The sequence below is a fragment of the Muntiacus reevesi genome, chromosome 2, assembly GCF_963930625.1.
Source record: "Muntiacus reevesi chromosome 2, mMunRee1.1, whole genome shotgun sequence".
NCBI lineage: Eukaryota > Metazoa > Chordata > Mammalia > Artiodactyla > Cervidae > Muntiacus > Muntiacus reevesi.
This window is the reverse complement of record NC_089250.1, coordinates 85,464,652-85,469,825: the sequence shown is the minus strand read 5'-3', so window position 1 is coordinate 85,469,825 and position 5,174 is coordinate 85,464,652. Positions and strand designations below refer to the sequence as shown.

Sequence of the window (5,174 nt, the reverse complement as noted above, 5' to 3'; positions counted from 1 at the left end):
GATGCCTTGTAAACTACCAATACCACCCAGGTCATATCCTTGTCAGAAAGATTGGTAAAGCATCTGCCTACAATGCGGGAGACCCAGGTTTGATCCCGGGTCAGGAAGATCCCCTGGAGAATGAAATGGTGACCCACTCCAATACTCTTGCCTGGAAAATTCCATGGGTGGAGGAGCCCAATAGGCTATAGTCCATGAGGTCGCAAAGAGTCGGACTTGACTGAGTGACCTCAGTTCATTTCATTTCACTCAAAAGGAAACAAATTCAGACTGTAGTGCCTTCAACAAGACAATTGGCTTGGACTCTTCAAAAATGTTCATGTCTGGGAATTCCCTGGTGGCCCAGTGGTCAGGACTCCAAGTTTCCACTGCTGGGGCCTAGGTTTGATCCCTGGTTGGGGAAATAAGATCCTGCAAGCCCCACAGTGTGCCAACAAAAACAACAAAAATGTCAATGTCACAAGGGAAAAAAAAAAAAGACAAGAGAGAAATATTCTAGGACTGTGCTATCCAACAGAAATGTAATGTGAACTACATACGCAATTTAAAATTGTTAAATAGCTACAGGTAAAACTAATTTTAATAATGTATTTTTAGCCCAATACATTCAATGTATTATTATTTCAATATGCAATCAATACACAGAGTTACTGATGAAATAATGTACCTTTTTTTGTGTGCACTAAGTCTTGAGTACACTCAATTTGGGCCAGCCATATTTCAAGGGCTCAAGAGCCATATACAGTGGTTGCTTTGGCAGTGCATAGGCTAAAACTGGAATGATACAGAGATTAGCATGGCCCCTGTGGAAGGATGACATGCAAATTTGTGAAGTATTCCACATTTGTCTGACATATATACACCACTGTATATAAAACAGGTAACTAATAAGAACCTGCTGTATAGCACAGGGAACTCCACTCAGTACTTTGTAACAACCTATTTAGGAAAGGAATCCAACAAAAATATAGAGTGGGCGTTGTATATGTGTAACTGAATCATTGTGCTATACACCTGAAGCTAACACAACATTATAAATCAACTATACTCCAAAAAAGTTTTTTTGTTTTTTTTAAAAAAGAAAAAAACAGTCACATACAACTGGGGACTTCTGATTTGAATGGCACAGCTCTAGTGTAAAGAAGGCTGGGGTTTCAGTGGTTAAGACTTTCCAGTGCGGGTTCGATCTCTGATCAGGGAACTAAGATCCCACATACCACATGCCTCGTGGCCAAAAAAATGAAACATGAAACAGAAGCAATATTGTAACAAACTCAATAAAGGCTTTAAAAATGATCCACATCAAAATAAAATAAAAGAAAGATGACTAAAGAGACAGTCACCGAATGAAATGTGGGATCCTGTATTGGAATCGCATGTCTAACTGGAGAAAGTGTAGACTGTATATAAGATACTATTATTATATGTATGGGAAAGTTCTTGGTAATAACAGTAGTTAGTTATATAAAGTGTATGTGTGTGTTCAGTTGCTCAGTTGTGTCTGGCTTTTTGTGACCCTCTGGACTGTAGCCCACCAGGCTCCTCTGTCCATGGGATCTCTCAAGCAAGAATACTAGAGTGTATTGCCATGCCCTCCTCCAGGGGATCTTCCCAATCCAGGGATCCAACTTGGCGTCTCCTGTGTCTGCGGCATTGCAGGTGGATTCTTTACCGCTGAAAGAATGATGCTATCCTTAGGAGATATATGCTAAAGTAATTGAGTGTCAAGTATAATGCTTGCAACTTACTTTTAAATGGTTCGACAGTGGTGCTAAGTTGATAAATAGAGATTGAAATGGATACAGATATACAGAGGAAGGGCGCAAATACTAACAATTGGTGAATCTAGGGAAAGAATATTCAGATATTTATTGTACTGTTTTTCCAAACTTTTTTACAGTTTGATAGGCCTGAGAGAAAAAATAGATTATAATAATGGTAATGACATTTTAGATTCTTTACAGTTTACAGCATATTTTCATATATATTGTGAATTTAATCCTTTCAAAGTCTATGATGGTAGATATTTGGCATATTTGACCTTTGTTTTATAATTTAAAAAAAAAAAAATTTCTTTGGTGCCTAAACACATACCAGGCATGACACATACATTTTCTCTTTTAATTTTTCAAAGGACTCCCAGAGGCAGGTGGGGTCTCTCCCATTCACAACACCTGCCATCTGGGGCTTTGGTAGGTCAGGAGATTGCCAGGGTCACAATCTGGGCAAGCTCCAGAGGTAGGGTTTAAATGCATCTCTGTCCCCTTCTGGGGACTGAGCTCTTTTCTCTCTTTGCCTCCTGTTTGTAAGTCCTATTTCACAAGTGTAGAAATGGGAGGCCCAGAGAAGTCAAGTGACTTTTTCAAAGTCACACAGCTTCCAAGGGGCAAAAGCAGAAGTCAAACCCAGTCTTCACTCTGTCTCCAATTCCACAGCTCTTTTTTCGCAGCAGCCAAACCAGTGGAATGGCCCCTCCCCTCCAGTGAATGCCCTGAAGTCAATCTGGGCTCTAATGGGGTGGCTCATGTGAGAAGAAATCTTGGAGAAAGGGCCCTTGGCACAGGAAGTGAGTTGAGTTGTTGAAGTGGTGCCAAGGAAAGGTCCGAGATCTGAGAGCAGGCCTGGCTGCAGAGAAGCTTTGTGAAAATAAAAGCTCGACTGCAGTAAGTCATCTGATGCTCTGATTAAGAAGCATGAGTTGCCACACCATGTGATGGGGTGGCCATAAGCTCCAGCCCTGGAGACATGACCTGGCACAGACTCCATCACTGGAGCGCCAGGGTGGTATTCAGGCGGGGTTATATATGCGGGGAGTGCGGTGGGGGGAGCACGTCAGGACTCCAGTCTCACAACTCTGCTGTACTTTTACAAAAGTAAATATGAATGCTTTTCCACACTCAATGAAATTTCATTTAAATTTTTAAATGAAAACTAAATTTTCATTTTGATTTTAATGATCCGATTAAAAGACTGGGTGCTTTACTGAAAGTCACAGGCTGGAGAACAATGAAGTCATTTGTCCAAAAACTCAAATAAGAAAATAGCCATCACAACAGGAATCTGAGGGAACTGTGCATTTTCTATCAGAACAGGCTCAGGGAACTGAGGACTTCTAAAGGGTGATCATCCCTTCAAGAACTACCCCCATCCTTTCCACTGAGTAGGAGACTCCAACAGGGACCCATGAGGGGGCTGTGAAGCTGAGATGGTCATTTCTGTTACTGAGTCCAAGCTCATACTGCTTGCCTTATGACAGGCTGATCAATTGAGAGATGAGTTGTTGGGGCAAGGAACAGCGGCTTTATTCAGAAAGTTGGCAGATGAAGAAGATGGTAGACTTGTCCCAAAGAACCATGTTGCCTGGGTTAGAATTCAGGCCCTTTTATACTAAAAGAAGAGGGAGTAAAGTCAAACATTTCCTGGTTCTTGTCTGCCTCTGGAGGGAATGTGTTAATTTCTTCCTCCCTGTAGTCATTCACAGGTGGGCTTGGTCAAGTTGTTTCCTGTGAGATAAACCAAGGTATTTTATCTTAATGCTCATTACCTGGGAATCAAGGTTCCTAGAAATGGGCAATTGTATATAATTTAAGCTTATAGGCAACATCCCTTTAGTGATTACCTTGTAACAGAATACAAAGGTCCTCTGTAACATTCTGAGCAGATCTTGAATCACTACCTGAACTGCTAGAGGGAACTGACTGTCTGTCTTAGCGGAGCCCCGGATCTTCCCAGGCTCAGTCTCCTAAGAGAGCGTGTGTCCTTAGGGAAGCCTGGAACGCACCACGAGACCCTCACCCTGACTGTGGCATAGCCTAGACTGGGAGTCATGACAGCCTCTTTCTTTTTTCAGTTTTATTGACATACAGTTGATTTACAATGTGTTGGTTTCTGCCGTACAGCAAGATGACTCAGTTACACATATCTATGTGTGTGTATATGTACATATACATTCTTTTTCACATTCTTTTCCATTATAGTTCATCACAAGGTATTCAATATAGTTTCCTGTGCTATGCAGTACGGCCTTGCTGTTTGCGCATGCCCGCCAGTAGATACCAGCCCCCAGTAGGGTAGACCTGGTGGCAGAAATCAAGGCTAGCAGCCAAGGTCTGTCATTCAGACATCCGGCGTGGGTGTGACTGCTGAGTTAATAAATTCTGCAGCACTCCATTTTCATCCTGAACTGGTCTTCTTATACAGTCAAGTTCACCTGAGACTCATGCAAACTCATCTGAAAGGGACATAACATGAAGGCTACAGAGACTGGCAGCAAAGGGCTTTCGCCGACCCTTCCAAAGTGACTTCTAGACTGACCACCAGCGTGTCCTCCCTGCTGTTCAGTTCGAATCACCATCAAGGGCTTTTTTTATTTTTTAATCCAAATCTTTGCCCTGCCAAGCACTAGGAAAATCAGGTCTTACCCAGTTAAGAGCTGGCACAAAGCGGTGACTCTGCAGACCAGAAGGGCTCACACTGTCCTGGGTCCCCCAAGTTCCCACTGAGCCCCAAAGTGGGGGACCAGACCCCAGAGCCAGAAGAAGCTTGTGTGGCTCAGAGTCAGAGCAGAATCCTCTGTGCTGGAAAAGACTTCACACTGACCACAGCATCTTGTGACTCACAGTACCAAACGCTGCTCCCGGGTGGAGGAAATGATGATACTTCCAGCCCTTAGAGGAGATCTGCGGTCGCTGTAATCAGACTAATACCCTGTTCTGTTTCAGTGACGCAGGGTCACATTTTCCTTTGAACTGAGAAAATTCATGTCAGGCGTAATCATAGCGCCTCCCTCCTTCTCGTTCCCACTCCTCTCTTCCCTCCACCACACTGTCTTTTACCCTTTCCTCTGTGTTTAGGGGGATGTGAAATTCACAGAACACACAATGGACCATTTTAAAGGGTATGACCCAGAGGCATTTCGTGCATTCAGAACTGTGCAACCATCATCTCTCTCTGGTTTCAAACTTTTTCATCACCCCGAGGACCCCACAGGGAGGAAGGGGTCACTCTTGTTTCCACTTCTCCAAGGCCCTGGCAGCAACCACTAATATGCTTTTTATCTTTATAGATTTGCTTATTCTGGATATTTCATATAAAAGGAAGCATACAATGTGGCAGGGGTCCCGCCACTCTGAGATCTAATGCTTGATCAGCTGACATAGAGCTGATGTAATAAT

The 5,174-nt window shown here is 43.1% G+C and overlaps 1 pseudogene; it reads left to right on the top strand.

The window, feature by feature from the left end:
- The first annotated feature begins 748 nt into the window (after nt 1-748).
- LOC136162134 (U6 spliceosomal RNA) lies at nt 749-848 on the top strand (annotated as a pseudogene).
- The last annotated feature ends 4,326 nt before the right edge of the window (nt 849-5,174 follow it).